Source organism: Chlorocebus sabaeus, chromosome 3 (genome assembly GCF_047675955.1).
Source record: "Chlorocebus sabaeus isolate Y175 chromosome 3, mChlSab1.0.hap1, whole genome shotgun sequence".
NCBI classification, from domain to species: Eukaryota; Metazoa; Chordata; class Mammalia; order Primates; family Cercopithecidae; genus Chlorocebus; species Chlorocebus sabaeus.
The window spans coordinates 19,099,781-19,113,307 of NC_132906.1; the positions used below are offsets into that span (position 1 = coordinate 19,099,781).

The 13,527-nt window shown below is 43.5% G+C and overlaps 1 protein-coding gene across 1 annotated transcript in view; it reads right to left on the reverse strand.

The window, feature by feature from the left end:
- FOXO1 (forkhead box O1) overlaps positions 1 to 13,527 on the reverse strand; it is a 110,564-nt gene that overhangs the window by 5,891 nt on the left and 91,146 nt on the right. The gene's annotated exons all lie outside the window — the stretch shown is intronic.

The window sequence follows — 13,527 nt, forward strand, 5'->3', positions numbered from 1 at the left end:
TTTACATAAAGAAATTTTATATTACTGGGCCCACATGCTCATAGAAACAAAAAGGACGAAAGAATATAGAGAATATAGGCCAGGCATGGTGGTTCACACCTGTAATCCCAGCACTGTGGGAGGCCAAGGCAGGCGCACCACCTGAGGTCAGGAGTTCAAACCAGCCTAGCCAACATGGTGAAACTCCATCTCTACTAAAAATACAAAAATTAGTCGGGTGTAGTGGCAGTCACCAGTAATCCCAGCTACTTGGGAGGCTGAGGCAGGAGAAGGAGACTGCAGTGAGCTGAGATCACTTCAGCCTGGGTGACAAGAGTTAAACACTCTGTCGCCAAAAAAAAAAAAAAAAAAAAAAGAATATAGAGCTGATCAAGAATTAAAGGCCCCCAAATGAGTAAGACTTGGATTCATTCATACTTTTAAAGCCCATTAAGCAAATACAAGTGAATATAAGGAAAACAGAGTCATTGCTTTTGTATTTGAGAAAGCTGATCTGCCAGAAGAAATTTTTGTTTTATTTCAAGTAGTGTCCCTACCCTCCAGTTCTACCAACAACCAGTAGTATGAGTAGGATGCACCAACTAATTCCATGACACACCTCCACGTAGCCAGAGGCTACACTGTCCAAACAGACAACCTGGGATGGGAAGAAATGACAAAGAATGCAAAGAGCTCTAACACTCAAGCTAGTGCAGCTTCATGACTAATCATGCCACGTTTATCATCTGTAGGCCAACTAGGGAAGGAAAACCAACCATTTTTTTTTTTGAGTACTTGGGTGGCTCTGCTACTTACTTACCTAGGTGACCTTGGGAAGCTGCCTAGCCCCTAATGTGTCTTAAGTTTCCTCACCTGTAAAGCAGGGATAAATTATAGAACCTTATCAGGGTTGTTACATGTATTAAATGAGATACATAAAAATGCTCAGTGGTGCCTGGCATGTAAGCAGTCACCATGAAGGGAATATTAGACCCCAACTTAGAATAGTGGTATCCTGCGCCCCCAAAGTCCTGCTTCCCTATTCCTATTCAGTGTGGCATGTATAGGAGCTTAGAAGTAGTACAGATACAAACCCACAACTGCAAATATATGGTGAAAGGGGCCAGAGGTGTCTCTCCAAGTTTCAGCAGAAACACCAGAGCCAGGCTGCAGATGAGAAAGTCACGGTTTGATTTACCTCCTCTACAACACATGGTAAGACGGTGTTCAAGAGAGTCCATGGGACACGTGGAAAAGGAGACGAGGGAAACGCTGTGAGCTCCCCAGGGGAAGGGCCTTGTCTTACAGCTTCTGGCTCCCAGCACAGTACAGGGCACACGGCCACTGCAACTTGTTCATTCAGCAGCCTGTTTCCTCAGAGGTCTGCTCCCAAGGCCAGGAGTGGGATTCTGGGTGTCCTAAGACCCTGGAATGTGCACAGTCCCCCAGCTTTCTTGGCCTCATCTGCCAAATGGATGCAAGGCTCAGCTGACCATGCCCCCTGCATCTCTGCAGGCCCTCTTCTCAACCACAAAAAGGCTCTGGCTGGATTTGTGGTCACCCAGGGGTGCAGCCACAGCGCCCACATCCTCATGCCATTGACATGGGCCGCCCAGGCCCGAATGCCAACCACTGCGCCTGAGCAGAGCATCTGCACAGCAGGATGAGGCCTGGCTCCAACACGAACTGAGAGAGAAGTCTTCTCTCATTCAAAGGTGGTAGAAGAGAGAAAATGGAGGAGCCTCACTTTCTAAAGGGAGATGCAAAAGTCAGGGCAAGGCCCGGCAGTCATGGCTGAGAAATCCACATTTCAAAACGCCCTCTGACCTCTGTACTGCATTCCGCCTAAAGATTTCAACACAGCAGCTACACAACAAGCCCTCCCGCCAGAGCATACAGTGAGTGTGAGAGTGGGGAAGACACCACCAGAGCCCCAGATTCCCAGCTGGAGCGGAGCCGGTGAGTGCATGGCAGTGACTGTCTCCTGTTCCCAAGACTCCCCGCCTTCCTCCGCACCCAAGGTCTACCCTCACCTTGAGACATGCTGTGAGGAGGGCCAGGGGCTTAAAGTCGGTACAAGAATCCCTAAAAGAGGCCAGGGAGTACATTTCCCTCCCATCCTATTTCATTCCCCTAAGATTCCCAAATTCCTATGGGAAGGCGCTACACACACACACGCATGCTCTCACAGAGCCATAGCCTTGTCTGCTATACTCACCAATCCCAGCAGAACCGAGTTCTTAATTCCTCCTTAATATCAGCAGGCCTGCCCCTGGGGTAGCGCTGGAATGCAGCCCTGCACTCTGACCCTGACGTTTTCTATACGCTGGAAGTCCAGGCATTTGCACAATATTCCATCATGACAGTTTTGTTCTTTGAACACAATAGACACACAGATAAGCTCCGATGAAATCTCTGGAGGAGAGGAAGCTTGACTCCTGTCCCTGTCACATTTAGTTAATGATAAAGGGGGAAGAAAGATCTTCCCAGATAGAAGCTTCCTGGTTGTTGCACTGACTTGGGGAGAGTAGGTGAAGTTCTCTAACATTCATGATAAGCCTGTCAGATCACTGGCAAGCGCAGCTGGGGGTCATATTTAAAAAGACTACAGGAGACATAATAAGGAAATCTTTAAAATAGTCAAGAAGTGTTCACTAACTCAGGTGGGACATACACTAATTTAGACTTTAAAAAAAAAGCCACAGCGGTCTCTTACTTATCAAAACATCATATTACATATTTTTCTAAGAGGACATTTCAGGTCGCTCTTTCAGTAACAGAGCTGTCTCCTAACTTTGCCAACAATTAAAATTTTTTCCGAACAGGAAAAGGTTTGCTGTGCAGGGCTTGTTACATAAATTCCTGTTTTTCACACAGCCAGCAGGACATTAAAGAAGCTACGGTTTCTAGGGGGTGGGGTTTGAAAAGGTAAATCTTGTAAAAATGTGTTGCTATTAACGACGTTGTGTCTGCACTCCTCTACCGGCCACAAGAGAGGCTAGATGAAAGAGCAGTTCACCAGAGGGACTCCGCAGCAGAGCCGCGTGGCACTGCTGGGCTCTGAGATATTATGCCCTTGAACTCTCAACAAATATAACCTGAGGACAGAGGCAGGGTGTCAGAACAGAGGCTCATGCCCTGTCTATCACTTGCCCAAATCCAGCGTTTCTACATGACAACAGTAGAGAAACACAAGCCAGCCAATCTCCTCTCCACTAGCTTGTTTCTCTGCAGCTCCGCTCACAAGCCTCTGCACACACCCCGTCTGCCATCCGCGTGCCTGGCCACCCCAAGCCGTGCCGCATGTGCTCCCTGGGAAGCCTGACCCAATGAGCTCCACAAATGGGGGAGTTGGGGAACCCTGACATGGTGTACTTGCTTGTTCAACCTGCTCTGCTAGCTGTTCTATGTTCAGATTCTGAGCTCCTTAAAGAGCAAAGGGGCTAAAGTTTGTCTTTACTTTCTAATATCATAGCCTCAATAAATGTTTGTTGCTTGACCCCAAAAAAACATTACAAGGAAAATATGGTATCTTAAACACTACACATCTTTTAACCATCCATTCGAGTACCAATTCATGTCAACTAACATTTACTGGAAACTATTTTGTGCTAGGAGTAGTGAAAGACATGAAGGAAAGAGACACAGAACATGCTCTCCAGAAGCTTTTGATCTACCTAGGGAGAAAATGAGTCCACGTAAAGAGCCACTTAATAGGACAGAAAACAACACAACCCACAGACTGCCCAGAAGCACGGACCTTTTCTTTCCAAAGGCTGCCACCCTGCCCTCCATGCCCCAGTTTCTGTCTCAGCCCATCTGTCCCCTCCAGAAGCATTTCTTGATGACCTGTCCCCTCCAGAAGCATTTCTTGATGACCTCATCCCATCCTACAGCTCTAACATGGGACCTTGCTTACTCACCCCTCTTTATGATTCCACTATGTCGGGTCCCTGGCGGGGGGCATGCCTGGCTCCCCACTACACGGTGAGCTGTTCAAGTGAGCACAGGGACCTTTGTCTGTCTTCTCGTACATTGTATCCTCACAGCGCCAACACCATATGGGCACTCAAGTAACAGTTGAATAGATTAGTCTTTCCCACATTTACAGGGTTGTTGCGAAGATTAAATGAGATAGTATGTGTGGAGGCCGGGCGCGGTGGCTCAAGCCTGTAATCCCAGCACTTTGGGAGGCCGAGACGGGTGGATCACGAGGTCAGGAGATCGAGACCATCCTGGCTAACACAGTGAAACCCCGTCTCTACTTTAAAAAAAAAAAAAAAAAAAAAACTAGCCGTGCGAGGTGGCGGGCGCCTGTAGTCCCAGCTACTCGGGAGGCTGAGGCAGGAGAATGGCGTAAACCCAGGAGGCGGAGCTTGCAGTGAGCTGAGATCCGGCCACTGCACTCCAGCCTGGGCGACAGAGCGAGACTCCGTCTCAAAAAAAAAAAAAAAAGAGATAGTATGCGTGGAAAGGCTTGCCTTAATCTCTACTAGCTAATGTTACTTTTATCACTACTGGCATAATAGCAGCCATAAAATAACATATGTCTGTGTTTTACAGACCTATATATGTCATAAACATTAGTCTTATTTCTTTATAACCACACGTTGTAGCTCTCACTTAACATGAGGCTTTTTGGTATGTTAATTACTGGAAAGATTGACTGGTTTGGGAAAAACAGTTAATTTTTCTCTTCATACTAGATATTGCCTCAGAACTGATTCAAATACTAAGGTAAGTCTGTCAATGCCCTGGTCAGCCAGTGTCACTAGAATACTTCAGTCTTCTCAAGGTGCTGCAGCCAAGCCACATGTGCAGGCATTACATATTGTTGAGGCCCAGGCCCTCCAAGCTCTGGACACAGTCAGCATGTGCAGGGCAGCAGCAGGGGCTGGCAGAGCAGGGACCTCAACAGGCCAGTTGGGAGGCTCCACGAGGGATGGTTCCAACTGAGCACTGCTATTCTATTCCCTCACTGTTCTGCCTCTGTGGCTGGAAGAAGTGAGGTGCTGAGGCTGGTCCCCAGAGATCCCTGAGGACACAATGCCCTCCACAGGAAGCTCCCAGCTGTCTAAGGCAATCATCAGATAGCCATTGAAGTGCAGGATGAAATCTTTACAACTTTCATTTACTTTAATTTTTTTTTTTTTTTTTTAAAGACAGAGTCTTGCTCTGTTGCCCAGGCTGGAGTGCAGTGGCACAGTCTTGGCTCACTGCAACCTCTGCCTCCCAGGTTCAAGCAATTCTCCTGCCTCAGCCTCCCGAGTAGCTGGGATTACAGGCACCTGTCACAATGCCCGGCTAATTATTTGTATTTTTAGTAGAGGCGGGGTTTCACTATGTTGGCCAGGCTGGTCTCAAACTCCTGACCTCATGATCTGCCTGCCTTGACCTCCGCAAAGTGCTGGGATTACAGGCGTGAGCCACCGCGCCCAGCCTACTTTAAATTTTTTATCTCAGTCTTTTAAAATTCTTATTTGTGAATGTATTATGTAATACCCACAATATATTTAAAGTGTATAAACAAGTATGTTTTATCAAAAAGGGTATGTGATTTTTTTAATAAAAACCATTTACAGACCACTAGTCAGTCTATCACAGTAGCCTTCTAGGAGCCTGAAGGCCCCAGTAAAGATGATCAAACCAGCAGAACTAGCTCTAAGTCAAGTCTAGTTGACTTTGCCCCCATCCTTCAAGACTGGGTTGAAAAAAGAGACCTGCTCCCACCCTCTGCTTGCAGCTCTCCACCTCCTCAGAGCTGAGCCTGGCCGCCTTCCCAGCCACTTCTCTTCACCCTGGCCTGGAGACTCACATCCCCAAATCCTGCCTTCCAACCTGAGCTACCAGTTCACATGCATCTAGCTTGTCCCTCAGCCTATATGAAGACCACCACCTGTCAGCCAGTGATCTCCACACCACTGCTACATGCTGCATTTCTTTCTGCTTGGCAGTTCTATGATAACCCTGGTCTTTATATTTAACCAAAAACAATGCAAAACCACAACTTATGCTTTGCTCATGAAACCCTTAGATGGCCTTCATATCCAGTGTTTTATATTTTTTATTTATTTTACAGTTTATTATATAAACTATGTATTTTACAGTTTACTGCTGTCAATACATCTCATTCCATCCTTGCAACAGCCCTATAAGGCAGGTATTACTGGCCTCACTTTAGAAATGGAAAAGGAAAAATTAAGACTCAGAAAATGATCTGTCCAGTTAGGGCTCAAAGCAAAGTTCTGTGAGTCAACCTGCAACCCCACTGCTGGCTGAAAAAACTATCCCCTTGGCTTCACCACTGTTAAGAGGAATCAAAAGAACATACTTAAGGCTGAGGTTACATGTGTGCACCTTGAGGGAGCAGAAATAATTCTGTTCACTGGTTTACAAAGCTCATTTTCTGCCTTAACACAATGTGGCCGGGTGTGGTGGCTCACACCTGTAATCCCAGCACTTTGGGAGGCTGAAGTGGGCAGATCACAAGATCAGGAGTTCAAGACCAGCCTGGGCAATATGGTGAAACCCCGTCTCTACTAAAAATACAAAAATTAGCAGGGCATGGTGGCAGTCGCCTGTAGTCCCAGGTACTCGGGAGGCTGAGGCAGGAGAATCACTTGAACCTGGGAGGCAGAGGTTGCAGTGAGCCAAAATCACACCACTGTACTCCAGTCTGGGCAACAGAGTGAGACTCCGTCTTAAAAAAAAAAATGACACAATGTGATTTGCTTTTATTCTAGTGGGTTCTTCTTTATGGCAGGAATCCACAGCAGCTGAAGTGTGCATTTCAGATGTGAGCATTGTCCTAGGGAAAGCCTGTGGGGACTCACAGACAAAGCAGAAAGGTCCCCAGAGACCCCCAGCTACCTAGAACTGCCTACCACCCTGCGTGAAGGTGTGAGCAACAGCCACCAAATCCAACAAAAAGAACTTCACACTCAGAAACTGGAACATATGATTAAATGAACTCATTGTCCCAGAAATTCTAGAAATTCTTTCAAAATGCTAGACGAACTAGATTTTTCCAGAGCATTTTATCTAATTTATGTGAACTTTCTCAATGTGTGCAATTGTTACGCAGGCTCCCGGCATGGTCTTTATTCCCTCCTCCTCCTTCCTCTCTTTTACACCATCTCTTCCTGCACTTCCACAAGTGAAAACAAACTAAAGTAGGAAAATCTATTCAACAGGGTTCCCATTAAGAGTTACTAATAAAACAACAACTTTTTAAAATAATCCATTTTGTTTGCAAACACAAGGAAAACATGACCTTTTGCCAACCCTTCTTTTTACCAGAGATGTCAGTAGACACACGTTAGCAACAGACAGTATGTAAATCAATTTTACAAAGTGTTTTACACAAGATCTGCTGAGAATAGCTAATCTACACGCTTACACCCTAGATCCTTCCATAAGGCTGGTTCATTTCCCAGAATCGTTTCCTTCTTGCCTGAATATCCTCAAAGACCACTATACCCCCTACTACTACCCGCAGTGTGCAGAGGTCTTAAAGTGTCTCCACTGATCCCAGGGCTGTGGACAGAGACTCACGGCCTGATAAAACCGGAAGGTACTTCCAAGGTCATCTGGTTCAACACTCTTGTTTTATATTAGGGAAACAAAGTTCAGAGAGATTGCAATACAGATGGAAAACTTATGGGTGTTCATTTACAAAAAATAGAACCACATGGAGCTTTCGTACAATACAATATTCCTCCCCTAGCCAAGCCAATCCTTACCTATAGTCTCAAACCATTATAGACACAAATTTAGTTCTACACAGTTTTATCTCTGACTCTAGTCACTCCAAAGGAAGGAAAAATATTACTATCCACTGTAAAGGGAATGTAGGAGATTATGCTTGCATGTCAAACAGTACTAAAAAGACAAATGGAAGAACTCATAGGTGTCAGGAGAAGCTTCATAGACTTGGGAAGTACACTGTGAGGCACAACCGGAGGTGCCGGCTCTGGAGGCAGAGTTACCTCTGGGCCCTTCTGAGTTAAGCCCTGGATCTCATCACTAAGCCTGTTTTCACATCTGTAAAACAGTTATATGTACAGATGGCATGATATACATGAAGTTGCCTGGTGCATCGCCTGACACAAAGACAATAAACGCTGGCTATTTTGTTTTAGGAAGTGAAAGAATACATAAACAACAATTTTTTAAGCCATTATGAATGGTTGTAACTTGATTAAAAGTCACTCATCACAAACTTCCTGTTTAAAGGCGGCCAGCCTTCCTCAGGCTTATTTCCATGTCCTCACAACTGAGCTGCAATCCTTCATTTACAGAAAAATCACATTTTCTCCCTGTTAAGAAAATTTTAAATGAAAGAATTTGAGCATTTAACTAGCATATTTTGAGGTGACCTGTGTCAGAACACATGTCCAGGATGTTGTTCAAGTTAAGGGAGATGCAGCAGTTGTCTGATAATAGATTAATTTTTAATTTTAAACAATTTTTTAAATAGACTGGGTTTTGCTATGCTGCCCATGCTGGTCTCCCACTCCTGGCCTGAACTGATCCTCCCACCTCAGCCTCCCAAAGTGCTGGGATTACAGGCCTGCACCACTGCACCTGACCCGATGACAAATTATATCCAGGATGGCGATTATTAGAATGATGTTCTCTCATCTCTTCGCAAATACTAGTCACCCATGACTATTTATTTTATGGAAAACAAATTCTAAAAGAGCCCCTAGGCCAGGCGCGGTCGCTCACGCCTCTAATCACAGCACTTTTGGGAGGCCAAGGCAGGCGGATCACGAGCTGAAGAGATGGAGACCATCCTGGCCAACGTGGTGAAACTCCGCCTCTACTAAAAACACAAAAATTGGCCAGGTGTGGTGGCAGGTGCCTGTAATCCCAGCTATTTGGGAGGCTGAGGCAAGAGAATTCCTTGAACCCGGGAGGTGGAGGTCGCAGTGAGCCAAGATCACGCCACCGCACTCCAGTCCGGCAACAGAGTGAGACTCTGTCTCAAAAAAAAAAAAAAAAAGGCCCTAAGATGTGAGGAGGTCAAGGAGTATGAGAACATACTACAGGACAAAATGTTTGGTAAAGAGGTGTATTACAAGTAAATGGGACTATAGTATTAAGGAACAAAGAAGGAAGAAGGGGGCTACCACTAGCCTACAAGACGGGGGGCAGAAAGCTTTACGACGGAGGATGCTCTGTGGTTTGTCTGATCTTTATTAGCCAAAGGCCTAAATATTTCAGAGTAACATTTCAGCCAATAACCTCACACATTTAGGATTGAAGAAAAACTCTTCAGGGACAGAACAGAAAATGTACTTAATGATACTACACCATACCAAAGCTTTTGCATTTCAGAAGGTAGTAATTAAAAAGAAGCACTACAAAATTTCACTGTGTCCCACATGAGAACCCTGTAATAAAGAAAGTTAGTTTTGTGAAAGGAAGGGCAAAGCCCTTTAATTTTCAGGAAGTGAAATGGAAGTCTCCTATGCCATTCAATACTATGGGCTCTATGCACTATCAGAAACAAAGTACCCCAAAAAGACAAACCCCAAAACAATCCAGGTGAGGCGAAAATGAGCAATAACCTTAGACACTAGCTCCAGATCACAACGCATTCATTGTAATCACTTTCCTTCTATAACCCCTCTGTATCAGGTACTAATGTGGACCCCTGTTTAAGAAAAGCCTGGAAAACAGAAACTATCTCACACTGTCATATGCTTGGGTTTAATGATACCACACAACCCAAACAAGGCCAGCTCTCAAATGAAGGTCATCGACCCTAGCTATAAGGTCCCTGTGGTGGATATATCCAGAGACTAAATTTCATCTAGCTAAAATTTTTCTAAATGACTTGTTTTAAGAGATCTGTAGGCGGATGGGGAACATCACACACTGGGGCCTGTCGTGGGGTAGAGGGAGTGGGGAGGGATAGCATTAGGAGATATACCTAATGTAAATGATGAGTTAATGGGTGCAGCACACCAACATGGCACATGTATACATATGTAACAAACCTGCACGTTGTGCACATGTACCCTAGAACATAAAATATAATAAAAAATAAAAAAAGAGTTCTGTAGGCTACCAAGGATTTCAAAGTGGAGCTTGCTTCCCCTGGGATTGATTTAGTTTTGATGCAGCCTGCAGTTACCCCTGGGGACCCTTTAACCCACTCTCCAGCTCCTCCCCAGGGAGGCACAGAAGCCAGGCATTGCCAAATCCACAGCAGACAGCCACAACTCCGCCATTTTGCCCATCAGGGACCTAAAGGGGCCTTCCTGAAACTTCGACTGAATTAACTACTGGAATACCCAAGCTTTTTGCTACTTCCCCCTAATGGCTGTCTCAGATGCAAAAGGCCCCACCGTAGGAGAATATTAAGAGGAAACTCATTTGACGCTGAAGTAATTCTGCTGTTCCTAATGAAAATCTTTGTCTATTTTATAGGCCATGCAATTTTTCTAATCTGCAATGATCCTATAAACGCACAGCATTATAACACAATTAACTACCTTATCTATTTGGATACCAGAAGACTAAGGCACAACAAAGTTAAAACCAAAAACAAAGAACACATTAGCACCTACTCTCTTCTGATGAAGAAATTAAATTAGGCATAAAATAAAGCATAACCATACCAATACTTTGATCCATTTTAAAGCTTTCTAAAATTTTAAAGAACTAAAGTGAATTTTAAAGTATTCTGTCAGCATTATATTGATGAGCCTACTAATCCTGTTCATGTTAGGTATATTCAAGGTATGTTCCTGAATTGTTTACAGAAGCCAGTGAAAAACTTTATGGATACAAATTCAGAAACAAGAACACTGAAACTTTGACAGATTAAAATCCCTAGGACAATATCCCACCCATAGCACGTACTGTGTAGAACTGTTTTTATCCTAAATATGTTTGCTATCTGGAAAATCTAGGGAAGAATTTATCTATTGGATGCATAGTCTGTTTACTAAGAATTCTTAGTAAACAGAGTACAAAGTCTAGATTTATGTGTTTTTTCCTCCTATTTTGGGACCTAGATATGATAATCCAGATTACAAAAACAACAGCAAACTGCAATAAAGTGTAACGCTGAATTACACTACCTGCAATGTTGAGTTTTCCTGCAGGGTTTACACAGAATCTTGACACCATCTTGCCCATTATTCTGTCTAGGAAGCCTAATGCAACAATGACTTGAGACTGCCGAGTATATATCGTTTGGTGGTTACCACTCAAATATTATTCAAAGTTTGTCTCAAATCAAATAGCTTCTCAAATGGGTTGACCCAATAATAGCAAAACTATTTGGGCCCAGGTTTATGCTAAAGAGAAACTCCCCTGACCACAGAGACTGAGCCCAAGGCAGGGCTGTGGCCCAGTTTCCCACAGACATCAGGGATCCACCTGAGGAGGCAGAGCACAATTACACTCTAAGACACAGTAGGTCAGCTGCGCAACAGCCCTGCTGTCCACACTTTCCTTCTAAATAAAACAAAAGATATGGTCCCCTCACACACTGCTGCTCCCTCAGCACTACCAGAAGCCCAGGCTTGTTTAGGGACTCCAAAAGAAGCTCACATAAATGTTTCAGTAATGCTGCTTTCATTAACATACCTAAAAGCCTCCATGACTCCTCCTGGCCCTCCTCAATGTGCCCATACTAACGCCACACATCCCCATCAGCACATACCTAACATGAATGAAGACTACATTTTGCTTATTTGTAAGGTCAAATTTCCACCCCAACAGAAGCACCTGTAAGAGAGCCGCATTTTCACATCTGTTTGAAAACTTGGCACGCACTGAGCAGCGAAGAAGCCTGCGGAGCAGCCTTCACCACTGCGCATTCACTGGCACTCCACCAGAAGTGAGCACATCTGTGTCAGGGGTACCCACGAGGACTTCCAGCTTAAATGCAGTTTCAGGTCAAAGCAAGCCAGCCCAGGAAGAATGTGTTTCCCCAAGATCACGCCTGGGCTAAAGGAATTCTGGAAGGCTCCAAGATGAGTCGGCCTTGGAACCACATTTAGATGACTTGAGGACATCCCACTAGGAATTATTTGGGCTCCAGAGAGAAGAGAGAATGTCAGGTAGGACAAAAGGGATCCCTGAACCACCTGAGCAAACCTTACCATATGGAGAGTTTTCCTTGTATTAAATATTAAACGTTTTATTCCAATGCTGCAGTTCGAATCATGTCTTTTTTGGAAACACGGACGATATTGTTGTCATAAATTAAGACAAGACTATCTTTATAAACCTCCAAAGACCAAAACAAAACAACAACAACAACAAAAAACAAAACAAAAATACCTCACAGTTGCCTTTGGAAGTTATCGATACTATTTTTAGAAAAGTCGTGATCTTTTAAAAGACACTGGCTACACACAATATGCATTTGTTGTTTGAGGATGAAAACACAAAGATAACTATATACAGTTCATCTTAATAACTTTAGACAAACTAGCAAAGGCAGAAGGAATGAATGATTAAATGAACCATTTTTTAGGATGATTCCAACCAATGGAAAACTAGAACCTCCCACACAAGCCAATAATTTGCCATGGTACACCTTAAACTCCTCTTTGGAATTTTAGTCCTCGTTGTTTCAGCGTCTTCACTTTCAATTTCCTCCAAAAGGGAAATGAGTATCAACCATTGTGGCTAGAATCTTGCACACAAGTACAAAGGTTTTATATCTCTTCCAAGCTACTATTCAAGGATACTCTGCACATGTATCCCATCACTTGAAGTAAAATAAAAAATTTTTAAAAACGATACCCTGACCTGCTGCTAGTTTTCTACCACAATGTATGTATGAGCACATCTGGAGATGCCTTTTCTCTACTTCTCTTAAAACTACAAAGTTGCCAATATGGTCCAGTAGGAAGAGTACTAGAAGTCAGGGCTTGTATCTCTGTGTCCAAGTTAGATCATTACTGCACATGTGAATCTGAGCTGTATAATGCCTGGTGCCTCCGTACCATATAACTCAATGGTGCATTGTGAAGATTAAATGAGAACATGTTTGGAAAACAAAAAACAGACTACACGTATGAAGAATGCTACCAATTTCAAGCATATTAGATAATTATTCTATAAACTCACGATATTCTAGAACAAAATGCAAGATATTTAGAAGAAATTATTGGCTCTACTGTCACAGATACTTATATAACAAAGAGATAAGCAGTAAGGTCAGCCTAACAGATTACTTCAGCATTTCAACTCTCAAAGATCACTCTTCACTGAACCAACATGTAGTCTCTGATATTTCAATTTACTTTCATTTTGATTACTGAGAAAACTAATTTAAATTCTGACAGCCTAGTTAAGATTGCAATGGATGACTTAGAACTGTTGTTGACTGAACAAAGTGTAAAACAATCGTTCTTCAGTGGTACCCTATCACCTTCAAAAAGAAAAGTTTTACATTTTAAACATTTAAAAAATCTATCACACATAATACATAACCAAACCTAGAAAACTCTTTTAAAGAAATATTTTGTTCGAAAATTGCTTGTTATTCCTAGCTTCATTTATAGCTACTTTGAA